Raw genomic sequence first — 27,458 nt, 5'->3', positions numbered from 1 at the left:
AGGACTGACTTGCCTTAGTATATTGTAGGTTGGGAGTTATATAAGATAGCTAAGTTTATGGATATGAAGCACTGCTAATGTGCTCAGACAATTTATAAAATATTCATTGCTTTATGGAATAGTAGTTCATAAAGTCAATCAGAGCCTGGCTTCCTTCAAACAGTGCTTCTAGTTATCTGTTGCTTGGGGTCTGAGTGAATGGAGGAACCCTTCCCAGGTTTAACTGGTCCTTGCAGTCAGTTGTCAAGTTAGGAGAGGTAGCTGGTGCTGGAGTTGATCTGAAAACCAATTAAGAGTAGTGTTCAAAGGGCACCCGACTTAAAGAGGCTGTACCTCGAAACTGGGCTATTGTGATCTGGATTTATGAGTGTCAGCAGCGTCCTCCTAACCGGCAAGGACACTGTATTTTACTTTTAGGCTTCAACTGTGACATCAGATATCAGTATATGTTCTGCAGCTTTCCTCCCTCAGTGTGTCTCCCCTCTTTACAGTAGCTCCTTCCTCATCCCACTTTTCTGTCTTTTAGCCACCTGACTGTGACAAACTCACAGACATTTGTTTCCCATTCACAGAATCAAGGAGCTGATGAACAGACCTAAAGGCCCCCTGCATCCAAATACTCCTGATCAGCATTACCAGAAGAAAAAACGGTATCCATGTGAAGAGTCTGCAAAAACATCCACTTGGAAGCTTGATCTGTTTACACGCTATACAATACATTCTGGGAAAAAACTGTGAACTAGCTTAAGGAAGACCTTCATACAGAGCTCCTCTTTAGGGACAGTTTGATGCTCCATACCATGAATAATCTTCATCAGTCTACGGAGTGAGAAATGTTTGCTTAGAGCTTGCATTGATATGTTCCTCAGAGGTTTTGTTCTGGCAAGAAACCATATTTGTGTACAGAGTCGGAGAAAAGTCTCACTCAGAGCTCATATCTGTACATGCATCAGATGATCCATACAAGACTGTAGCATAGATGTGCGCAGAGTTTGACATAATTTTCATTGTAATAGCATATTAGGGCAAGCATCAGAATATCCATACTCTGGAGAAACTATACCATTGTAAAGAGGATTGGAAGAGATTGACTCACCAACAAAATCAGGTTAATTACCATTGGTTGCCTTTTATGGGAGACATCGTAGTGCACATACCGTGAGAAAGCTGCACTAGGGGCTCTTTGTTACACAGGCATCAAAATGTTTGTTCTGAGTATATGTCATACCAGTGTATGAAACGTGGGCAAAGTTTCACTGAGACAAAGAGCATCGGAGAATTCATTGAGGTGAGAAACCTTATCAGTGAGAAACACTTTGCTGTGAAGAGCACACTGTTACATCATAGGGTTTCTCACCAGTATGGATTCTATCTGTACTGAATAAGGACCGGCTTCACTTGTAAGAGAAATATGTTTAGTCACCAAAGAATCCTCAATGGTGAGAACCCCTGTTGGTGCACAGAATGTGGGGAACACTTCACTCTGACAAGCGCACTAATCATACATCAGATAATCCATACTGTTGAGAACCCCTACAAATGCAATGAATGTGGAAAAAGCTTCAGTGAGCAGCGTAGGCTGGTGAAGCATCGTAAAATCCACACTGGTGAGAAACCCTTTCAATGTACAGAATGTGGAAAAAGATTCACTCGGGCAAGAGCACTGCTTGTTCATTAGAGAATCCATACTGGTGAGAAACCCTATCAATGTACAGAATGTGGGGAAAAGATCACTCAGAAGGGAAGCCTTTTGGCACATCAGAGAATCCATACTGGTGAGAAACCGTACCACTGTGCTGAATGTGGCAAAAGCTTCAGTGTAAAGCACACCATGGTGCGGCATCAGAGAATCCATACCGGTGAAAATCCCTATCAATGTACCAAATGTGGAGAGCGCTTCTGTATAAAGAGCATATAGTTGTCACACCAGAGAATCCATACTGGTGAGAAACCCATTCAGTGTACAGAATGTGGGAGAAGCTTTAGTGTGACTTACAAGCTGGTGCAGCATCAGAGAATCCATACTGGCGAGAAACCCTACCACTGTGCTCATTGTGACAAAAGCTTCAGTGAGAAGTACACCTTGAAGCGGCATCAGAGAATCCATACTAGTGAGAAACCCTACCACTGTGCTGGATGTGACAAATGTTTCAGTGTGAAGTGGAACCTGGTGCAGCATCAGAGAATCCATGCAGGTGAGAAACCATTTCAGTGTACAGAGTGTGGAAAACGCTTTAGTGTAAAGAGGAAACTATTGTCACACCAGAGAATCCATACTGGTAAGAATCCCTATCAATGTACAGAATGTGAGAAAAGCTATTTTCATAGATCCACTTTGTTGATACATCAGAGAACGCATACTGGTGAGAAACCCTTTCAGTGTACAGAATGTGGGAAAAGCTTCAGTGTGAAGAGAACACTGTTGTTACACTAGAGAATCCATACTGGTGAGAATCACATATCAATGTACAGAATGTAGAAGAAGCTTCACTCTGAAGAAAAGGCTTTTGGTACGTCAGAGAATCCATACTGGTGAAAACCCCACAACTGTACAGAATGTGGAAAACGATTTATTGAGAGGGGAGAACTGGTGAAGCATCAGAGTCCATACTGGTGAGAAACCATATCATTGTAGAAAGTTTCACTCTTATGAAAAATATGTTAAGCCATCAAAGAATCTACACTAAAAACCGTATTTGTGAACAGAATGTGGAAAATGCTTCAATCTGAACAGCACACTGTTAAAATATCAATAATCCATACAGTGGAGAAACTAAATAAAGTTACAGATTGTGGGAAAAACTTCACTCAAAGGAAGGTCTGTTCCAGCATTGGAGGACACCTACTTAGTCAAAGGCGGATGTAGTGTGGGAAATGTGAGAGTAATCCACACTACGGAGAAACCCTGTTTGGGCACATAATTTGGAGAAAGTTTCACTCAGACAAGCAAACTGTTCACACATCAGATGATCCATACTGCTGAGAAACCCTGCCACTGCACAGAATGTGATAAAAGCTGCAGTAAGAAGTGAAACCTAGTAACTTTGAAGAAACCATCTCTCCAAACTGAATTTAACATCAAGGAGATTCAGCAATGACAATCTATGGGATTTCCTGACTAACGTATTGCAACATAATAAGTCAAGCACATTTTGGAACATAATCTCTCCAAGCATGAGTGCAGTCAGGAAATTTGTATCATGTCCAATCTCATATTACGATTGGTAATCTTACAAACAGGAGTTGTATAAAAATTGTTAGGCATAGTAAAGTGATGGAACTTGAAATACTTGGACAATTTGAGAGTGGCCTCCTAAAAGAATAAGAGTTATCACAACTAAGAAAGGCTGAAAATTGTCATGGTCAGGAAGCGAAGACCTCATGAAATGCAAATATTTATTCTTAGTATGGTAGGATCTCTTGCTTCAGTTAAAGTTCATTGTAGGGCCGCTACACTGCACTGAATCCAATTCAATTCAATAATCCTTTATTCGGTACTTAAAAAATAAAATTGATAAAATACAGTTCATAACACATGATTGGAGACAATTGACCGAAAAATTCATTCAACACCGCCCTCTTGAGTTCCTTAGCCTTAAGGCAACCTTAATAAAATTCATAATGCAAAACAGTGTATGAGAATCATTAGCCCTTTGCAAGAATAATAAGGCAACCGTGGCATGTTTAAACTTGGCCTGTTTTAAAATTCCTATTAAAAAGCTGCGCCTAGGTAAAACATAAAATGGGCATAATAATACAAATTGAAGGGTATCCTGCGGAGACCTATTGTCACAGCCACAGGAACCCTTCTGCTCAACCGTTGAGGTAAAACCTGGTGGATCAGCCAGTAGGTGGTGTAAGAGGTTGAGCCTAAATCGGGTAATTAAAAATCTGTCCTGACGTTATACATAAGAGCAAGATAAGGTTCCATTCCTTCCTCAGTTTTTACCATTCTATGGGCACAGACTGAGGTTTTACTTTCTTCCGCGGCCGCTCTACGTGAGGCTACCAGGTCCAAAAAAGATTTTTTTAACTCTCAGTATATCTTGGGGGATAATTTCCATTGGATTGGTAAAAAAGATCCTTACAACCAATTCCCTCAAGGGATACTCATTCCTTTGTAACTTTCAGTGCAGTCTCTAATAATCTGTCTGCTCAAGTCTGCCACGGTATTTGACCAGATCTTTAGACAGGCCATAAGAGGTATGACCTTTATCAGGTCCTCAATGAATACCCTTCCTAGTTCTTTGTGGATAATGTAGGCGGGAGTACTTTGTGGAGTTTTGAGAATCTTTCTCAGGTATTTATTCTCCTCTGTCTGTAGTTGCTGAGTACTGACAAAGCCCCAAACTTCAGACCCATATACCACATTTGAGCAACAGACTGAGCTGTACAAGTTCATAACTTATTCTGGCGACCACCGGCCCAGCCTGTGTCCATAGTTCATGATCGCGCCAGTCGAGGCCACTAATTTGAAACACCGCTCTTCAATTAAAAGTTTAAAATTTAAAAGCCCATCAAATAACAGGCCAACGTAAGGTAAGGTCTGTACCTGTCCTAATTTGTGTGTGCCTATTTTGTATAAGAGCTTCTTACAGGGTTTGGTTCCCGCCAGCATGACATAGAACTTGGTCAGGTTGCCGACAGATCTAGGGTGTCCATAAAACTGACAAACCCGTCTATCAGGCACTGCAGTCCCTTGGGAGTGCGGGCTAAGAGAACCACATCATCTGCGTACAACAACACAGGGACCGGGCGTGAACCTACTTGGGAGGAATCTACTTTTAATTTACCTAGTGCCTGGTCTAAATTATTAATATATAAAGAAAACAAAAACAGGGCCAAAATACATCCCTGTCTGACCCCACTGTTGCAAGCAAAAGGTTCTGTAGTGCCCCCTTCCAAATTAAAACGGACTTTGGCAGTGGTATTCCAATGCAGTGATCTCAGGATGTTAACCAGGCCCTGGTCAACCCCTAGTCTAGACATCAAGGCCCAAAGCTTCTCTCTATTGACGTGGTCAAAAGCTGCAGTGAGGTCCATAAACCCAAGATATACAGCCTCATTGCTAGCTAGAGTGTATTTTGCCACCAATAGGTAAAGGTTCATGCATTGGTCCGTTTTTGATCTCCCCGCCCTGAAACCATACTGAATATCTGTGATGATTTGATGTTCGTCTGCCCAGTCCATAAGACGGTGGAGTACCACCCGCCCCAACACTTTGGCCGTCACATCGATCAGAGATATAGGGCGGTAGCACTGGGGGTTCTCCTTGTTACCTTTTTTTAAAGATGGGAACTATTGTTGTAGATGACCATGAACGCGGAAAGCCAGTTACGACCGCCGCATTTAACACCCTTGTTAGAATGGGGGCTCACAGGTCCACATTACTCAGATAAAGGTCTGGTGGGATGCCATCTGGTCCTGGCGCTGTTTTTCGTTCAGCCCTGGATACCCCCTACCACTTCCTCCAACAAAAATTCAATTGTGGTGGCCCACCGGGTTCCCTTCCCATCATCCTTATTGTTCTCAGGGGTGTGATTATACAAACTTTTAAAATGATCATACCATTGTTCTGGCAGGATGGTAGTACCAATTTCTGGGGCATTGGTGTCCTGAAAACATGGGTTATTTATTAGTGTTTCCTGCACTTGATCGCCTGTTTGTATGTGATCCTACACTGTGCAATGCGCGACTTATCCCGGGGCACAGTTTTCAAGCTAGATTTTAGCTCTTTCTGTGCCCGGGAACAGTCGTTGTCGAACCATCTGGGGGTGGCATTTACTCTCCCTTGCTTAGTGGTCTTTAATAGCCCATCTATTAAATGCGCCACTTCCTCAAATGCTTGACAACGGTAGGTCCCTCTACCGAAAGATCAAGACACACCCGATCATTTCATTCCCTGTCTCCATTAGAGATTTGTAAAAAGCGTACCCGTCCACTTTGGTCCATCTAAGTTGCCTCCCCTGATCCGTTACTCTCTCGATACTGGCTGCCCCTACACCTCTCCTAGCACTTCTGGGGGACAGATCTTCTATCACCAGCACTAGGGGGTTGTGATCACTGAATATACTGCATTCAATCTCTACCCCTCTAATCCAGTCCTTAAATAGACTGGAGACCACTATGTAGTCTATTAAGGAGCGACACCCTCTGCCCTTGAATGTTGGGTTGACCTCCCCTCCACTTCCTATTGCCACAAGATCAATAGTGTGTACTAGGGCATGACTTTTCAGGATCCTATCCAATTCCATCCCCTCACCGGAGTGCTGTAAATGGGGGACCTTCCTCCAGCATGCAACGGGACCAGTCCTCATTAAGAGGAATCAAGTTTGGGCACAGGTGGCAATTGAAATCACCTGCTAAAACCACTAACGGTGCCACCGCTCCCTTCCTCGAGGATGTCTCTGCGCTTAATGGATTATCTAATTCACTTATGGTGGATCCCCTCCCTTTGACTGCCACTGCGTTATACAGATTAATCAAAATCACATTTAGCCCATTTGTATGAAACCTAAGGGCCTGGATATTATTTGTGGGCCAATTTAAGTTGGTCAAACTCCTTCCAACTGCAGATCTACAAATATTAAAAGTCCTCCCATAGCTCGTCCCGAGGTTGACTTCTGTGCAGGCACAGAGAAACACTTATACCCTGCTAGGTGAAAGGGGCTACAGTCTATCACCCAGGTTTCCTGAAAGCAAATTACCTGAAACCTGGTGATATACTTCCTCCATTCCTGGTTATCAAATTTTGCTGATAATCCAGCTATATTCCAGGATACTAGTCTTATCCCTCCTGCGTGTGTGTCTCTCTTGGGTATAGTGTAGCTATGTTATTATCCTCTGTCCTTTCACCTATTGAGTCCTCCTTAGACTTGGGCAAATTATGTAAATTCCCTGGTAGCTGAGGATACAGAGAGAAAAGATCCATCCCTGATGCTTCCTCACTCCCTGATGATCTCACCAGTGATCCAGACGAGTTTCCTGAAATGGGGGGCACCATAACACGATCCGTTGGAGTCCCATCCGGGGACTCCACAACATAACTGATGGGCACATACAATGCAGGGTGATGAGATAACATTACAGTCTAGGAGATATTGGGGGAGCAACCCTTTTCACAGTCTATCCATGGGAGGGGCGCTTCTGTTGCTCTTCAGTCAGTCCTGTTCATCTAAAGACATAAGGGGGTCGAATCTATTCCTGAGGCTAAGAAATTCCTGGTTTCTATGGGGTGCATATGGCATTGGACGGTAGAAACTTTTTGCACCCGAAAGGCTGTGAGTTCTGCTTCGACATCCATGACCTGGACCAAAAAACAGAGTACCCCTTGGGTAGAAAAAGCTCAGGGGCAAGGATCTGATGGTACTTGATTGGCTATCCGGTCCCCAGCGTAATATTTGTTAGACTACGCGGGGGTTCCTAAAATTAACCACCACGAAATCGCCAGTGGCATCCTTTGGCCTGTTCCCCAACCAGCTCACCCTTCGGACAAACAAAATTTCCCCCCTGTTCGTTCCCTATTAGCGGCCTATTCTTGTTCAGCCAGAACATGATTTTGTTTTTGAGTTCATCGTAGGACTCTGTGAGGTCTGGCTTCAACTCCGGGACCCCTGTGAATATAATTGCATAAGGGGTCGCTTCTGGTAGTAAGTTTATACAGGGTAGGGGGTTAATGGTTGCTTTGGGAGGTGGCCCTTCAGATTGACAGAGGGGTGGTGATTCTAGTGAGGGTTGCTTGTAGGCTACAGCTTATGGGATGCATGATGGTACAACAGGAATGGCATCCCCTGAGTTCACAGAGTATCCATTGGGAGCACAACTGGTATGAGGCTGTCGGAAATTTGAGGACAATAGAGGATGCATAACAGTGGTGATTTGCCCTTCTAGGGGATTACTTGGTGGTACAACTGGCGGAGTCGTAGTGATTGTCTCAGGGACTTTGGTAGTTGTTAGAGGAAGCGAGGTGTTACCTGCCCCTAACCCCTTTGTTTTGACCAGAGTTACCACTTTGTCTAGCCGGCTCAGAATTAATTTGATTTGGGTGTTGATGAGCTGCTCAAAATAATTCTGCAAGTCACTAATAATTTGGGATACCCAGTTCGGGGGTACTTGTGGTAGCGGCGCGTCAATCAATCAATCAATCAACAATTTTTGTATAGCGCGCTACTCACCCAGTAGGGTCTCAAGGCGCTGGGGGGAGGGGTTCGTTACTGCTCGAAAAGCCAGGTCTTGAGTTGTTTCCTGAAGGAGAGGGGGTCCTGGGTCAGCCGTAGGTGGATGGGGAGGGAGTTCCATGTCTTGGCCGCCAGGTAGGAGAAGGATCTTCCTCCAGCGGTGGCTCTGCGAATGCGTGGTACGGCGGCGAGGGTGAGGCTGGCCGATCGTAGCTGGCGGGTGGGTGTGTAGAAAGTGAGGCGGTTGTTGAGGTACTTCGGGCCCATGTCGTGGAGAGCCTTGTGTGCGTGGGTGAGGAGTCTGAACGTGATCCTCTTGTTGACGGGGAGCCAGTGCAGGTCTCTCAGGTGGGTAGAGATGTGGCTGCGGCGAGGGATGTCCAGGATGAGTCGTGCGGAGGCGTTCTGTATGCGCTGGAGTCTTTTCTGTAGTTTGGCAGTGGTTCCCGCGTAGAGGGTGTTCCCGTAGTCCAGTCGGCTGGTGACGAGTGCCCGTTAACTTCCCCTGCAGCCACATTACTAGTTTCGATCGGGCAGTAATCGTTTTCCCCCTCTTCTGCTTGGGTTTCTTAGTACTAATCTTCTTTTTCCTACCTATTTGTCCCTTCCCCACCGCTATTTGTGTTTCTGGATCGCCGTTAGTCGCCAGCTGGGAGCAAGGAATATCGGTGGATGGGGACCCTACTAGGGCGTTTGGGGGAATTACTGCCATGTCAGGCTCAGGTTCTTGGGATAAGGATGTAAGGTCAATTTGCGGGACCAATGAAAGACGCCTCTCAGTGCGCTCAATTTCATTAGCAATCACACCGATGGCTTTTCGCAACATTCTGTCAATTGCAGTGGGCTGAGCGGGTTTCGTTGCAGAACGTGGGCTAGGTGAAATATTCAAGCTCAGCTTGGATGACCTTGTTTGTACCGTACTAGCCATTGTGTACAAATTCTGCAAATACGATGACTGAGAGGCAAGCACAGGAGGTCTTCCCCTTCAAAACTGCAGGAGAAGCAAAACCAACTATAGGGCCAAACAAAACCACCCAGGCTAAACGCAAATAGATAGTCCAGTACCAACCCTACATAAGTCTCAGACAATGATATTTGGGTGATCTCCCAATGCAGTCATTCATGTGCAATAATGCTACCTCTTATCTAGTCCACAGCTGGGTCCTTGTTCACCATCGTGGTTCAGAGTAATCTTCACAGAGGGGGGGCCCAGCCCAGCCTCTGCCGGTCCCTGACGGCCACAGACGGCCTGCCCTTTGCCCGGGCTTAGCCCGGCACCCGCCCACTCGCGTCCCACGTGGCGGGAAAGGCTAGTAGCTTTAAATCCTTCTGGTTACAAGGGGGAGGGGCGAGTTGATCGTTGCAAGCCCAGCAGCATCCTGGGGCTTGGAGTCCTTCTGTCAGCCCCCAAACAGCACACAGCCACAGAGTGAAGCGTCTCACTGCACTGAATCAATTGCTCTGCCATAGGGCTTACAGTCACATAACAGGAGGCGCTGGCGGTTGTAGCTCAAAATGGGGCCAATCCTGTGCCTGTACCTAGAGGCCTGTGGGGGCAAAGACACAAGATGTTGTGATCTCCAAGGAGGGGAAACGCCATTCCCTCTCATCCACCTGTACTATTCTTGCCCCTCGTCTGCTGCAGGGGCGGCATTGATCCAGCTACTCATTGGCAGAGATAGACAGTGACCAACCTCAGACCTCGCGTTGGGGAGGTAGTATGCTGATTTTTGGGATGCCCAGGGGTGTCCTTATGTGAGTTCAAGTGCATTGCCCATTATAATTAACCTGGTTGGTGTCTTTTTTTAGGTGGTTCAAGACAGAGATCCCTAGAAAGTCACTGTGATGTTTTCTGTAATCTGCTAGTTTATCAGCCCTTCTCTTGTCAGTGGCATGAGCAATGTGACATCACTGTTTAGCATGAGAAGGGATTCAGGTCCTATCTATTTTTTCTATAGGCTGTCTCGCCATGGCATATGGCGGAAAGCCATCGGAGACGGAGATTTGGTGATTGTCTCCTTGGCACACAATGCTATTCCCCACTTACGGGAATATGGTGAGGTAAATGTATGGTGTGGCAAGGAGTGTGGTGGTACACCCATCTGTCATACATTGTGGAGATCTGATCGAGGAGAGGGGCCTGCACCCTCCAGAGGAGAGCTGGTCTTTAGTTAAAGTTTATAATTATATGAGACAATAGAGCCACAGAAGAGGATGGTGTGTTTGTCCCCCTTGTGAGTAGACTTCCTCATCCCCGACTTTTCGGTCAGCCTTACCATGCATTGGCTTTTTAGGTTGTAGCCACCCTTAGCCACCCTTATTGGCTTCAAAGCGGGGATGGGTGGTCGTGGTGGTCGGAGAGTGTGGGGCAAATTTGAAGAGAGGGGGCTCTGATGCGGCTTGTGGCCCTGTGAATGCTGTGGCATAATCCTTCCACTGTCAAGTGATAGATGTCAGTGTTATCAGAGTAGATTATTATTGATCTTTAAACAGGTATTTGACAAATGGAGAAATTGCAAATGGCCACACGAATATTAAGGTCTAATGAGATTTGCATCAAGTCTAAGGGAAAAGGAAAAATTGATGTACAAGTCTCTCAGGTGAATAGGGAAGATGAATCTGGAGAAGAAAAAGCTCACTCCTAAATGAAAGATACTAGATCTCCTTTACCAAGTTTCATAAGAAACTTTGGGGCCCATTAGGATGGCGGGCGGATGGCCCCTGCCAGGCTGGCGGTAGCCACCGCCGGCCTGGCGGGGGCAATCCGCCCGCAAACACATCTAAATTCCCCCTGTCATATTAGTATGGCGGGGGGACCACGGTGGATGGAAAGACCGTCCGCCGCTTTTCCACCCCGGTCGCCTTGCGGCCGGGGCGGAAAAGGATTAATATGGTGGCGGTGTCTATCAGACACCGCCAGTCATATTATGATGGGTTTCTCTGAATGCCTTTCCGTGGCGGCAATGCCGCCATGGAAAGGCATGCGGAGCATCCCTGTGGGGGCCCGTTGCGGACCCTCAGGGACTCAGGGGGGGTGGGGGTGCACATGGGGGGTACCTATAGTAGCCCCCAGCAGTTCCATGCACAGCATGGCAGGCAGCGCGCGGTGCCTGCCATGCTGTGCATGGAAGTGCACAGCATGCCTTCCTGACATTGTGGCGGGCGGTACTGAGTGCACCGCCCGCCACAGTGGGATGAATGCAGGATGCGCCCGCCACTGTGGCAGGCGCATCCTAATGCTACCCACAGGACCCCCGCCCTTATGGCGGGTGGTCCGGTACTACGACGGGATGGCGGGCGGACAAAGTCCACCCGTCATCCTAATGGGGCCCTTTGTGTCCAAGCATTTCCTCTCAGCCAATGATGGAAAGACAATCCAGCAGAGTATCCCAGTAGATAATCCAGCAAAAGCAAGTGGTGATTTAGGGGGACAAAACGGTATGGATATCATCGACTCGACAGGCTCATGCTTCAGAACAGAAGTAGAAGCTGATGTTCGAAGCACATGAAATTATTGTAGATGCCACTCTAAGCTGCAATGAGTGGAGTCTTTGGCGAATAAATCTCTCCCTCCTCATTCTCAACAGGTGAAACTATAAATCCAACAATGTCCTCTGTCTTATTGAGTGTAATAGTGCTTATGCAAGGCACTCTAAAAAGAATTTTAGAAGTGCTGGTTGTACTAGATAAGAATCAACAGTACCAAATAAAAATCAACAGACCCACACATTTCAACAGCAAAATATAACTGGGGAATTACAAAAGGTGAAAATTTGCTGACTTACTTTAATAAGACCAGTAAACAAGTCTCTAGAAAACTTGCATAATGTTTTGGAAGGAAATTTGGTAGAAGACCATGTTTCAGATGTCGATATTGCCTTAGATGACTTAACTAATAATTAGTTAGGTGGAAATGGGACGGAACATATCTCTTACTGGCCAATGGTGGTTAGCTTGCACTTTATAACAGTGGGTAATGGAACCTCTCCTCAAACTTTAATCTGTCCTTTTTGTGAAATCAAAGGAAATTGCATCAGCAGGGGCACACAACATTGAAAAAGGGACCTCGGTGCAAAAAGTGGCAGGCAAGAGAAGAATAAAGAATGGTTAATTCCAGCAGTGCTCTATGCTATATTTTAAGTGGAGCTAATTTGGATACTTGTAAAAGAATTTTTGAACTTGACTGGCTCTCCTTGCACTGTGTTATATAGATCTAAAATTCTTTATTTTAATGTACTGAATTATGATTTATTTTGAACTTCCACCATGCTATAGATCTCTAAAACGTTCCAAAGACTTATTTTCCTAAACTATGTTCATACTGAATCAACGTATTTATTTATATTTGAGGTATTTGTCGAATGGGAGTGAATTGGTTCCATAAGAAGTACTTTTGAAATATTATTTTAAGTTTACTAAAACCGCAGATTAATCTGTAATTTTGAACGGGTATTATTAATGCCTGAATTCAATACATACCATTAATAGAAATGTGGTGTGAATCTGTATTATCAATGACTGATGCCCCTGTACATGATTAAATTGTCATTTCCTAGAATGAACTAAAATTTAGGTTTTAATTTTGGGATCATTCAGAGTAATTAATACAATAGCATTGTTTAAACAAAATTAATAAATATTTAATTTGTTGAGTAACTTGTTTTATGGTATGTATAAATTAATGTTTATCATAAGCAACTGTCATTACAATAAATGTTTCTAATTTAACAGCTGGGAAAAAGCCTTTTTGTTGTGAAACAGTTGTTGGCTGTGGTAGTATTGAAGTAAACATTATATTCACATGTGTGAATATTATGAAAAGGAAGAGTTGAAATAGTGTCATTGTCTTCAATCTTTGACTTGAAGAGACAATTGGAACAATAAAGAGATTAAGACATGGACGGCTGACAACGTGTTATACTGCACTTTATTTGACTAATTTTCTCAGCAAATCTTTTAAATGTAGACCATGTTATCCTCCTACAGGAGATTTAGCTCCAAGAGAACCCGAATATTGATGGTATCATATCAATATGTAAACTCAGCCATGCTAGGTGATACGGTTGATTATGTGGAGACCTTTTAACGTTTATATACACACGAAAAATAAGAAAGGTAAGAAGGATAGAACGTATAAGTATGTGGTCACAAATATCAGTGGTTGAAATTCAGGTAAAACAAAATCGAACTGAAATGTTACTCTTAGCTAATGTATATCTCCATAAGGATATAAAGTCAGTTGTATAATATCCCTCTCACTAACTATTCAGCTGTTGCATCCTCAATTGAGTCCAGCATTATCTGTGATTGGTTGAGCTGAAGTGGCTTAATCAGCTTAAATGGCCGCTCTGCCCATGTTAATCCAACTAGTTCGACTTTTAGGTTTGCACTCATCACTACTCAGTTGACTGTTTTTGTCCCCTGCGATACATTTAACCTATTTTGTTATTTTAATATAATGCATTGTGAAGGAAATGGTTTGGGGTTTTACAAGGACCACTTATATTAAAGGAATCATTTTTAACAGAAAAGGTTTTATTTCTGTATATGGATTTTTAACAAATTTCTGTTGTCAGCAGTAAAAGTGAGGAATAACCACCCCACTAAATATAATTCAATGTAGAATGTAGATAGGATAAAGTGCTGAGGCTATTACAACATTCTTTTAGGAGACTGTTAAGAGGTAAACTGTAAGCAGATCATGGGGTTGTAAATTCAATATAAGTATGTCATCAGAAGAAAGAGAGTGAGTTTACATAATAAAGAATGAAATGTTGGAAGATTTTCAAGCAGGGGATCAGAAAAATTCTGGCGACAGGTAAACAATATAGATGATGCACATGCAGTATCAGAAGAGGACCAGGTCTCAGATGTACATCACATATTTGCTTAAACCTTTATTAAGGAAAAAAAATATAAGTATAGTGTTGACACCAACATACTTGAATTATTTACCTAGGAGCAAATTTAAAATACAATAGCTGAGTGTAAGCTACGTAAGGTTGCTGGCCCTTATAACAGCAGTTGTCCTAAAAACTAATGTTGAGTAGTGGGCAGAAAACTTTGACTTTCTAAACAGATGAATAGAAGAAACGTATATTATCTCCATTACTGAAGAAAGGTAGAGTCACTGCAAATTACCGGTTAACTAGTCTTTTAAATGTGTCCACTAAAATCTATGACAACATACTAATAGTGTTGAAGTTTGGGTTACAGGGAACAAAAATCGACTACTTTATTGAACAGGGTGGCTTTCGGGCAAGACACTCTACTACTGGTCATTGTTTTGCCCTTTGGGCTATAATAAAAAATGTCTGTTAAATAAATCAGGGACTGTGTACTTGCTTCACGGACTTCTGTATTGCCTTTGACATATTGATAGATGGGGTCTATGGGGCAAACTACCCACCTGGAATTTTCATAGGGACGTATTGTCCTAGATTCAAGCATTGCGTAGTTTACCCACACAAGTGGAGATGGATCCGTTGGTCTGCTTAAACAAAAAGACAGAAATAAGCCGGCGCTAAGGACGTGTGTAAGCCCTGATTCTTGATAGCTTATATGTGTTAGATCTTCCCAAAATGTTAAATAATTCAAATTTATTTTCCCAAAAATTGGCAGTGACCCGCATTCCTTGTTTAATGTGTGCTGATGATCTTGGCACACTAACAGCATATTGTATGTCAATGCACTTAAGAATTCATTTAAATTCGACTTGGGGGCGTGGCCTGGTAAGATGGCCAACAGGACATAGAGCTCGCCGCTCCTAGTGAGTCCATCCTTTATTCTTATGAATCCTGATGCCCTGGAGCTTCCAAGTTACCAGCACAGACATGAGGAGTGAGCAGTGCGGTGGGCCGGTTGCTTGGTGCAGTTTTTAGCCCTCTCTGGACAGGGAAGAAGCACTGCCCGCAAAGGGATCCCGTTGGTTTCAGCTGGAGTGGCTGCATTGTGTGTAGCTGGGCCTACACTGGGGCTGTGCCATGAGTGGGTGTCTCCAACTGCAGGGATGGCAAGCGAGGCCCGCTGGGGCAGAAGAGCCTACTGTATTTACGGGTGGTATCCCTGTGTCATTAGGTGACCATGGAGTGTTGCCAATCAACTGCTGTAACTGCGCTGTGATGTGGTGACTGCACCCTGTACCGCCATCTTGAGTGCGGCCGGGAGCCATTGGAAACCCTTGAAGCTGCTGTGAGGGTTTGTGGTGATCTCCACTAGAGCTGAAGAGCATCGCAGTGGCATTGCGGGGTTGCCTGCTTCGGCATTTGCAGGTAGCGGTGGCTAGGCTGAATGCCTGAGAGTGCCTGGGCCACAAAAGATTCTGTTGCTAGTGTGTGCTGCCTCCCCTTGTGACAGAGGGGGGCTGTTTTGTCCAGCGGTGGTAGTTCAGGCTGGGCTGTTCCCATGAGGCACAGGGTTAGACTGATTTGCATATGACCATGTCTGAACTGAGGTGGCAGAGTGGGCTAAAGAACAGTGATGGATTAATGCCTGATCTGTTGACTGGGTGTGAGTGTTTTATTGGTTCAGATGCTCAGTCTATCACCACCCCCTTTTGTACCGTTACTGGATTTATGGGCGGTATCCCTGTGTCATCAGGTGACCATGGAGTGTTGCCAATCAACTGCTGAAACTGGGCTGTGATGTGGTGACTGCACCCTGTACCGCCATCTTGACTGTGGCCGGGAGCCATTGGAAACCCTTGCGGCTGCCGTGAGGGTTTGCGGTGGTCTCCACTGGAGCTGTGAATACGAAAATGGTAGTAAGTTTAGGATTTTGTCTTAAGTTATTTCTGTGAATCGGGCCCATTGTATTCCTGGAATTGGTGCCTGAGGGTGGAGAAGTCTTAGCTGGCATTTGTGACTGCCTTTGTGCTTGTGGGTGGTGCTTCCCTTGGGTTGTCAGGTGCTGATTGCTGCAAGCTGTCGGGAACTGGGGCATTGTGCCTGGGCCGCGTTTGTGGCTGTGTGGTGGCCGTGGGGGGTGTCCTGTTGGCTGCTGTCATGAATAAAGATAAGTTTCCCAAACTCCTGCCCCTAGGACTATACCTCAATATGCCATCCTCCGGCAGCCGTTGCAGCGGCTGATTGATCGCGGAAGTGCAGACTCCTGGAGAGGTTCCCTTGAGCTTGGGCCAAAATAGTGGCTGCTATACAGAGATGGCATGCTGCAATGGAACACAGGGGTGAAATAATGTATGCTGATGTGAAATGTCTGGTGGTGGATTCGCGGAAGGTCACAGAGAAAGAGACACCTTCTGAGGCTAATGTTAAGGCTCTTTAGGGTGAGGTCTCCACACTCAAGCTGCAGATGGCTTCAATGATGACAACTACTAGGGTGTTGGAGACCCCCATGGAGGATGCGGAGGGGGGTTCCCGCTGTTTCTGGGCTTTGCTGAAAAAGTGAAGGACGTTTCTGGTGTTATCTTTCTGGAGAACTAAATCAGACAGCAATTGCGGCCGAGTGGGCTTGAGAGGGCGCACAGGGCTGTGGTGCCGGCTCCCCCACCCAGTGCCTCCCCTGGCAGCTGTTATAGCCAACAGACTCCACGATAGGGATAGAGACTGTATCCTATGGGCTGCCGGGAACCGGAGAGCCCCAGGGTTGACAATCACGCCATTGCTATTTCCCTTATTACACAAAGAAAGTTCACGTCAGCACAACTCATTCTTAGTTGTCACACATAAGCAGCGTGGAATGAACTTGAAATACCTGTTGCTCTGTCCCTCCAAGTTGAAGGTCATAGCTAGCGGGATGGCTCTCAGGATGTATGAGATTGGCTGAAAGTCTGAGATGGCGCTTGACCAGTGGCCTGTGGGTTTGTGGCTGTTTTGTGTGGGCAGAGGCGCCGTGGTGCTTGAGGTGACCGCACTGGTGGACCCACGTTGAATGACAAGTGCCATGATTTGCATAGATTGACGATTTAGCAGGACAGCCCTATGTAGGTAGAGCCAAGCCTGCACAGCAGTCTGATGGGGAGATGTCTCCAGATGAGAAACTGCCTTCTGCCTTATCTGATTCCCAGCTGCAGTTGACTGGTGTTGTGTCATAGTCTGATCTTTCTTCTGTGTGACACTTTGTTGTTTTACGTTTTCGTTAAAAGTGAATGGATCCAGTGTTCTATGGTGTGTATATGTGGGAGTGTACTTGGTAATAGTGATTATGCTTTCTCTTCAGGTCTGATTGCTTTGGGATTGGACACTTTTCAGTTTGCTGGTGGAAATTTATTGGAAGGGTAGTGATGAGGTGCACTGTTTTAATATACTATGCTATTGTGTTTATAACTCATTGTCTGCCTAAGCACTGGGGCTCAGAGTCGAGCTAGCAGGTTGCACTGTGAGCGGGGGGGAGGAGGGGTACTGTATGTGGGAGGGTGGTAGTAGTTGGGGTTCTTAACCCTATTGGATGAGTGGGGTATAGTGTGTTCTCCTGGCACACGTGTGGGTGGGCTTGCGTATCATGACTGTTGTACTATGTTTATCCTGGGGTGGGGAGTTGGTTTGTTTTTAGTAGTTTTTTGTTTGTTGGGCAGTTTTATACACAGCACTTGGCAGATTAATCGGGTACTGAAAGATGGAGATTCGACAGCATTGCGATATCACAAGAATGGGTGGAAAGTTTTGGATACGTACCTGGAATGTCCTGGGACTGAGGATGTATAATAAGAGGAATAGAGTCCTTTCTTTTTTTAAACAACATATAGTTGACATAACCTGTCTGCAGGAGGCCCACCTCACGAATGGGGAGGTTGATAAGGTGGCCAAGAAGCTGAAGGGCCAGCTGTTTCATTCCTCTTATGCCGTTAGGGGGTGGGGGGTTGTTGGTGGCCCTGGGGGTTTCTTTTATGCCCAGTTATGTGGAGGCTGATGTACAAGGTAGGTATGTACTGATACAGGGCAAGGTGGACGGGTGAGCTCTTTCAGTCCATTACATGTATGTGCCTAAAGTGGATGATCCTCAATTTTAATTTAGGCTACAGGGCCTGATGTGCTCCGAGGAGGATGGACTTTATATGTGATTAGGAATCTTTAATTGTGTCCTGGATGGGGAGCAGGACAGGTGCCCTCCTAGAGCTGATGCAAAGCCACGTATGACTGTGCTATGAGGTGAAGGCATGTCAAATTTGGGATTGCTAGATGCTTGGAGAGTTCTAACCCAACGCAGAGTATTTACCTGTCAGTCACTCACCCACCATACTTAGTCAGCTGGCTAGGATGCTGGTGACTATATTTCCATTAAAGAAAGTCTGGACTAAGTATGGGCGAAATTTGAGAATTCGCGGTATGCGAATTCGTGCAAATACGTACTCGCGGTCCGCAAAATTAGCGAATCTGTGCGAATTTGCAGATTTTTTATTTTTGCGTGCTCGCAGGTTTTTTTTTCAGCGCAGCTACCGCAAAGTTACCCATGCGGTCGTACATGGGTGCGGCCATCTTGTTTTCAGTGTTCGCGTTGCATATTTCCGTTTCCGGGCGCTAGTTGCATGCTCGCGTTGGGCATTTCCTACGTGTGGGGCGCAATTACGTGATCGTGTCCGTTTTTGCGTGCTCGCGAGGAAAATATCGCGCAAACCTACCCATGTGGTCGCAATGGGCGCGACCGTCTTGTTTTTCATTCATTGCTATGGTTCTGGGCATGCTTTTTCTATCCTGCTTTAATCTTTGCAATCCTTTGTTTGTTTGAACTTTTTTAAAATCTTTTTTACTCATTATCTATCCCTCTATTTTTCTACATCTATATTTTGAGTTTTTTCCAACTTTTTGTTACTTTAATAACTACTTTTTTGTTTAGCTCTCTCTTTTCTTTAATTTACTTTTTTTTCCCTATTCTTTTCTTCTTTCACCCAGAACCATGGCAAAGGGTGCCGACAAGTCTAAGGGGAAGGGTCCCGCACCCCGTAGCTGGCTCCCTTGCGGGCGCTTTAGGGGGGTTGAAGTAACTGCCCGGGAGCTCTTTAGCGCGGTGGAGGTGGCCGCACTGGTTTTCTTTGTCCAGCGCCACCTCCCCAAGACCGTCGCGGCAGACGGCAGGCCCGGTACAGCCTCCGGGAGCGTCGCCAGCTATGGGGGAAGGTGTGCCGGGCCATGTATCAGGAGTCTGGGGTCCGGCGCACCTACAACCAGGCGACGCACCGGTGGTCCGACATCCTGGACCGGGCACACGACCTGCTCGACCTACTTGGAGTGGAGATCCCTGGGCTTGGTGAGTAGTAGTAGCTATTTAATCACTACTTTGTTTTCTCCTGCTCTGTTTTATTATGATATTGCAAATATTTGTTTTTCCGAAGAGCAAGAATGCTGCCGATTACATTGCAGGTAAATTAAGTTTCAAAAGCTTCTGTGATTGCAGGTGCTCGCCTGCTCACTGGCGGTGCTACTATGCTTACTTGTTTTCAATTTTGTGCTCATTTGGCCTAGGTGATTATGTATGAGTGTACTCTACAGAAGTGCGTAATTCTAGACACTAGAGATTACAATGCAAGTAAATTATGTTTCAAAATCTTCTGTGATTGCAGGTGCTCGCCTGCTCACTGGTGGTGCTACTATGCTTACTTGTTTTCAATTTTGTGCTCATTTGGCCTGGGTGATTATGTACTTTACAGAACTGCGAAATGCTAGACACTAGAGACTCAAGTCCAGTCCTTCCTTTGTACTCCTGCCACTAAGAAGAAATAGTGGTGGTGGATTGATAGTTTGAGTATATTATGACTGGTTATTTAGTAGGAAACTTTTTAGTGGTCTGCAATCATGACTGACTGTGTCTGTCACTTTGCGTGCTGCGGAGTGCTGCCTGCCAGTCCTAGTAGAAACTTTTTGTCGTTGGTTTAGTGAGCTACATAACTTTCCAAGTAGACGGTCCGCAAATCCAGCAATACTAATATCCTAGTTGACCACAGCAGATAGGTCAATAAATTTAGTGCAATTGTTGTCTATTTCCCCGAAATAATTTGTTATTGTTTTTTTGAAATGTTTGATTTGGTTGACAACAATCATCCATGTTTGTGTCTTTCTTTCATGTTGTACATCAGCTTCCCCGAGGGGCAAGAGGGCATAGGAGGAGGTAGCAGCGCCGGTGGTGCAGGAACAACAACAGGAAGGCCAGTATAGGTCTGCCGAGAGCTCCTCTGCTTGCCCCAGTAAGTTTTCCTGCTGATATTATTAATTATGCTTCCCTATATTTTACAGCAACTATTTATTCCAAACGTTCCTCATAATACTATTTGTTCCTAAATCGTCTTTGATCTTCTTGTAGACTCTTTCTAAATTCTTATCCTCCCTCTACTACGACTCTCTGTGCTACTACTAGATTATTATTAGTCTGTCTGTGTAGCTAGCTAAGCTTGCACAGTTGGCAAAAGGTATACTGTTAAACAAAACTCCTATGCAGCAATAGCTCTAGGCACTGAGTGCAGTCGTCTGGGTTGTCCATAATGTCTATTCAAGTCTTCTAAATGTTAATGCTTTGACGATTCCCAACTATAAAATGTCAATGGCCACCAAGAATAAGATACTAGTTTACTTTTTAATTGGATAGGAGGGCATACTACTACTGTTGCAGGGACTATTCTGCACATACAGAACTATGGACAAGAAATAGGGCATTGGTTATAAATTATAATAGGCGCAGTTAGACTTTCCACATACCTCAGTCATAACAGAAGTTGAACCCCCAATCTCCTTACTGATTAGCAAGTGTGTCAGAGAGTCATTATTTAGCTCCCGAATGAGGCGATGATCCCCAATGTTTGTATAACCCAGAACATAACACTATGGAGTCAGAGTCCCGACCTCTCAGAGTCGCGGACTCATGCTTGCAAATTGCAAACCCTTTCGCTCACTCACTCATGACCAAAAACCACAGAGTCTATATAAGTTTTAAAGCTTTATTAAAAGTAAAACAACTAGCTCTGTGTGTACTCTGTAAACATTTAAATTGTGCATTATATAAAAACATTTATTAAAATCAATGTCATATAACCAACCGTGAACGACTGAAAAGTGGCTGATTTCACACATTAATTGTGGGAGAGCCCTCACCTAGTTGGAACCTAAAGTCTTGGTGGGGATGAATCGTTGACGACTCCGCTTAACATATGATAATGAACTTGCTCTTGTTCGTAGAAGGCAAGCTTCTGTCTGTTATGAGAAAAATGGTGCGTGTTAAAAAGCAAGCATTCATCAGTTGTGTCAAAAAGTGTAGCATCACATGTTATGGCTAAGCATAAATAAAAAACACCCTTCCCAGAAGAAAGGGAAATTTGTAGTTAAGACTAGAGAGTCACACATTATTAATTTTGTTTTTGAAGTACAGTAAAAATATTCATTCCTAGACAAAATACGGAGTGGTGTATATGGCATCTAAAAATATGAAATGTACTTTCTAGGCGGAACATCGGCACAGCCAAACAACAGCGCCGGGGCCAGCGCGGAGGTGGGCACTCCTGGGACGGATGCGGTGCAACAGCCATCAGGAACTGCTGTGGGGGATGCCACGGGAGTGGCGGGCAGTGGTAAGCTATTACATTCCTTACTTATTGAGATTGCAGACTGCAGAGTGTGCTCGCTGCAGGGATGTATATATTGTACAGTAAAAGTACACTCTTTACTGTTAAGAAGACTTACAAATTTAGAACTAAGTTTTTGTCAACCAGGTAGAAGACATTCACCCTTGACTTCTCATTAACAATATGCATTAGCGGCAGGAGTTGGCGAGTAACCAATGGCCTCCTCTAAATTTGACTTCAACTCAGCTGTGAAAGTTTTATCGAGAAGCCAAGTCAGATCAGAGATGAACTTGATGGATGGGATCAGCGCAAAGGGAAAGAAGGGTGTAAGGAAGGACGAACAAGTTAAAAGTAATGACTGGCAAAGAATGATACGCGTTTTTGAATGCTGCCCGAGTGGCTGGGAATATGATGCATAGCCGGTTGAAGGCTGAAGCAAGGATGGGTTGAAGGCAAAAAAGAGGAAGAGGAATGCTTGGGTGGGTGAAACAGAAACTGTATGTGTATCCTTTTGTTCAAATTCAAATGCAAGTCAAGCATGGATGCATGGCTGGCAGTTTCCGAAATAAAATAAAAAGGTTGTTTTACCGTGAGAAAAATTAAGGTTTGACCAGTTGAGACATTAAGAAGAATGTTTGACATTTACTTTGAATGGATGGATGCCTGGATCATGGTGCTATCTTCCTCATAGATAGCATAGGTGTGTGTAGACAGAGTAGACGGTCACTGGATGAAGTAAGTGTTACTTTGAAGAGCATGTAATACTGCACGTCCGTTCCAGTGTAGCAAAGCCGAGAAAAAGAAGTTGTAATTTTTTAGAATACTACCATGACTAGTAACAGTAGTTTGCAAGCACAGCATATATCCGGCGATTACGGGGGCCACTCACTACCTCTGTTAATAATTTTATTACAACTCTGTCATTCATGTGTGGCCTATCGGTGTTCACTCAATAAAAAACAAAGCACCTAAAGTCATCCCATATGTAATCAAATATCCTGTGAAGGCATAGTTGATGATATTATTTATCTTCTTCATTTTCCTTTTCTAGTAGTAAGGGGCAGTACAGGGTGAAAGTTAAATTAATTAAGCAGTAGCCCTTGTAACAGAGATTGGCCAGTGCCACCGGTAATAGAAAAGTAAGAGCTTCACCACCTGCATGCACTGGACTGGTACAATAATGCAAGTCTGTGTCATCATGGCTTGCGTCTGTTTTTCTCGGGTGCAAGTTGACTGCGCTGGCATTATGGCGGCTTCCACAAGTTTACGTACCAATTTCGCTAAACAAGAGAGAGAAGAAGAAGACTGGTGTACTGTCTAATGTAGTGAGTCCATATAGTGCTAGTAGAATTTCTGAAACTCCCACTAATGTTAGAGCAGAGGCCGATGAAGTGGTAGGTTAGATAGATACAGGCCACAAATGTTATGTACTGTGCTTGCAAGTTGCTAGTGCTACTGTGACACAACTTTCTGCTGAATTATTTTGTGTTAATCTTAAACAGCATTGGTTACAGTATGTTTTCTTTCTTCATATAGATGCTCCTCCCAAACTAACACGGAAGGAGCTGGTTAGACGGGCCGGGCAAAGGAAGCTGGAGGCGATTGTCGCCGAATATCGGCGGCTGGTGGCCCAGGAGGAGGAGAAAAGAAGTGGGGTTGGAAGCGCACACCAATTAAAGGTACTCAAAAGGTAATCAAATATTGATAACAATTAAACAATCTTAACACAATTGGTGCAGCAGTGTAACCCTCGCTGTCTAACAGGGGTCAATAGACAAAAGTGGAAAAATGCTACCAAGACGGTCGCAACACTGCGCACTATCCACAAATGGTCACAGAGTGACCCTCTAGGTCATTGAATGCAATTTAATAACCCTATATCAAAAATTAATCACAAGAATAGCAAATATACTTGTAAATGTAAATCTTTACAGGTAATTGTTGAAATCCAAAAAAATGTTTTTACATTGATATGACTTTTTAGTTGCATTCACATAGAAATCAAAAGCAGGAATTCCTTATACATGTATCATGAGAACATTTACAAAGAGACAGATAATCAATTGTTTACGAAAGATTTTGTTAAACGTGGGCCCGATGCATTTCGGGACCTGAGAGTCCCTTCTTCAGGGGCCAATCTACAAAGAAAACAATGAGCATATATCACTTAACATAATTGCGTGAATACGCATCGAGAGGAAAAAACAGCAGAAAGTTGCACGTGAGTACTTAAAAGTCTGTGGTTAAATGATGGTATTGTAATCAGAAATTCCCAATGTTATAAAACAGCCATGTGTAGAACATATAGAAGGAATCAATGTCCTTTTATATACTCCACATATCCAAAAACGTAATGATAATAAAAATAATGATAGTAAAGGAACACATGAAAAAAAGTGGCTAGAACCTTTCACCGAAAGTCTGTGGGTTGGAGAAAACAACGAGTGTGGAAGTAAACCTTATGATAACTGCAACGAGACCCCTGTACTATAAAAATACCTGTCTGTCCTGTGGGGAGACCTTCTGTAACACAAATGGGGATACCATTCAATAAGGGAAACCGGTGAGATGTAGTGACTAAACCCTACTGCACACCTTCAATGTTATCTAATGGCTACACACCTGGATAACCTCGGATGAGGTAGACAGTGAAGTTTTCAAAATCTATAACGGATACCGGCAATTTTCAGGTGATGCTGTGGGGGGCATGACAAATATGGATCACCATAAAACTAAAGCTGTATTGCAAGATTAATAACCAATGGTTACTACTAGGGTAAAAATAAAACACTCACCTCACTAAGTGGGAAAAACACGAACAGTCACCACTTTAATTCAAAATCTTTTGATGAAATCAGACTCCCTAAAAAAAGGAATGATAATAATTATTAGGCCTTCAGTACTCGAAGGCTTTAATGTCGGACTGTGGTTTTAAAGGAGAGTTTGCTGGAGGGCCAGTAAACTTACCGGTTCTAACCGCGAGAAAAAACAACAGTCTGAGGGTCTTCTGAAAGAGAAACGCTGCTGGTCTCCACCTTGCACAATACTAAACCAGCGTGCCGCACGGCGTTTGGAGATAGAAATAGGACTGGTGCCAAAAATGAGGCAGCGCCATCTTGGAGTGGTGTTTGGAGATGGAAATAGGACTAGTGCCAAAAATGAGGCAGCGCCATCTTGGAATGGTGTGTAAGAGGAGGAAAAATACTAAATGGGAAAAAAGAGAAAGAAACCACATTTGCAGAAAGAACCAAATGCGCGGCAGACCTAAGGGAGCTGCTTAGGAGGATGATGACGTAAACTGCAAGTCAATGAGGTGATGGTCGGTGCAAAACAGACTGAAACAAAGGATATAACTAATGAAAAACGCGCAGATCAAAAATGTAACATTGGGTGCCACATTAATATAAAATAAAAATGTGAGAAGAACCTATAACAAAAAATAAGAATGAAAAGGTGACATGCACCGAATGTGTGCCAGAGAAGAAAGGTAAAAAATGTTGAAATGAAGAATCAGGAAAATGTACATGGATATCCCTTAAACAACAATTAACTCCGTAGATGAATACAGTGATGATAAAATAATGACATATGGACATTCAAAATACATAGTAAACAACAGAATTGATCAAATTTATCAGTAACAGAAAAGTACATACAGTCTATATATTACAAACAAAACAACAACAAAACGTGGACATTATCATAAGATTGATACAATTGGTCCTCAGTATGAGCGCTAAACACATGTAGTGCTGGTGATCAATTAAGATGCTAGTGCTACAAAAAACATATCATATCGAGCCGATCATTGAGGCCCACTGGATGCATGGTTCCTAAAAATTGAATCCAATGTATCTCCCTTTGTAGTAATAATTTGTCAATGTCTAGACCAGGTCTAACCATGATTTGCTCAACCACTTGTTCTCGCAGTTGGGAATCATGTGGTGGGCTTCATCCCAATGTTTTGCCAAACTTGAGGTGGTAGTGGTACTTTTAGTTCGAATCCGGCTCTTATTCTCGGTGATTCGCACCTTAAGTTTATGCGTGGTCTTACCTATATAGGCCTTGCCACAGGGGCATTTGATGCAGTATATTATGTTGGCCGAATTGCAATCTGTATTGTGCTTGAGGTGTATCTTTTTACTTGATGTGGGATGTATTAAGGTGTTTCCAATGGTCACGTTGTGACAGTCGGTACAGTTGTTACAACGTTTGGTCCCTGCGAAGAGCCTTGTCTTATCTGTGATGGTAGGTCTTCCTAGAAGTGAGCGTAAGTTGAGCCCTTTAGTGTAGGCGAACAGTGGTCTCTCATTAAAGATACCCTGAAAGTCTTGCTCAGTCTGCAAAAGGTCCCAGTGGTTAACAATGATCTGTTTGACAGCCTTAGAAACAGTAGAATATTTGGAAACATAAACCTTACGCTTATTGTCCTGTTTAATAGTAGGTTGTAATAGCTCATCACGTGTTTTCTGAAGGGATTTTTGTAAACAATCCTGTACAGTCTGCTCAGGGTAACTTCGAGTGAGGAATTTCTGTGTGTATTCTTGCATCTTTGTCTGACATGTTGCAGAATCTGAACAGATCCTGCGAATTCTGATAAAACGGGAGTATGGAAGAATCTGAAGTAAACTCCTAGGATGAAAGCTGGTGTGCAGAAGCGTGCTATTGCGGTCTGTCGGTTTGGAATATATTGATGTTTGAAATTGATTATTAAGTGTGTTGATCACAATAAGTGTATGGTTTTATGTTTCCAAATATTCTACTGTTTCTAAGGCTGTCAAACAGATCATTGTTAACCGCTGGGACCTTTTGCAGACTGAGCAAGACTTTCAGGGTATCTTTAGTGAGAGACCACTGTTCCCCTACACTAAAGGGCTCAACTTATGCTCACTTCTAGGAAGACCTACCATCACAGATAAGACAAGGCTCTTCGCAGGGACAAAACGTTGTAACAACTGTACCCACTATCATAACGTGACCATTGGAAACACCTTAGCACATCCCACATCAGGTAAAAAGATACACCTCAAGCACAATACCGATTGCAATTCGGCCAACATAATACACTGCATCAAATGCCCCTGTGGCAAGGCCTATATAGGTAAGACCACGCGTAAACTTACGGTGCGAATCACCGAGCATAAGAGCCGGATTCGAACTAAAAGTACCACCTCAAGTTTGGCAAGACAGTGGGATGAAGCCCACCACATGATATCCCAACTGCGAGTACAAGTGGTTGAGCAAATCATGGTTAGACCTGGTCTAGACATTGACAAAATATTACTACAAAGGGAGATACATTGGATTCAATTTTTAGGAACCATGCATCCAGTGGGGCTCAATGATCGGCTCGATATGATCTGTTTTTTGTAGCACTAGCATCTTAATTGATCACCAGCACTACATGTGTTTAGCGCTCATACTGAGGACCAATTGTATCAATCTTATGATAATGTCCACGTTTTTTTTTGGAGATATATCGACTATGTACTTTTATGTTACTGATAAATTTTATCAATTCTGTTGTTTTCTAGTATTTTGAATGTCCATATGTCATTATTTTATCCTCACTGTATGCATCTACGTAGTTAATTGTTGTTTAAGGGATATCCATGTACATTTTCCTGATTCTTCATTTCAAAATTTTTACCTTTCTTCTCTGACACACATTCGGTGCATGTCACCTTTTCATTCTTATTTTTTGTTATAGGTTCTTCTCACATTTTTATTTTATATTAATGTGGCACCCAATGTTACATTTTTGATCTGTGCGTTTT

At 43.8% G+C, this 27,458-nt stretch overlaps 1 pseudogene; it reads left to right on the top strand.

Annotated features, from left to right (window-relative positions):
• Positions 1-766: 766 nt before the first annotated feature.
• On the top strand, positions 767-6,029 carry LOC147666403 (uncharacterized; annotated as a pseudogene).
• Positions 6,030-27,458: the final 21,429 nt, after the last annotated feature.

The sequence above is a fragment of the Lissotriton vulgaris genome, unplaced genomic scaffold, assembly GCF_964263255.1.
Source record: "Lissotriton vulgaris unplaced genomic scaffold, aLisVul1.2 SCAFFOLD_3348, whole genome shotgun sequence".
NCBI classification, from domain to species: Eukaryota; Metazoa; Chordata; class Amphibia; order Caudata; family Salamandridae; genus Lissotriton; species Lissotriton vulgaris.
Note: the sequence above shows the minus strand (reverse complement) of the source record. Positions and strands in the feature narration are given on the sequence as shown.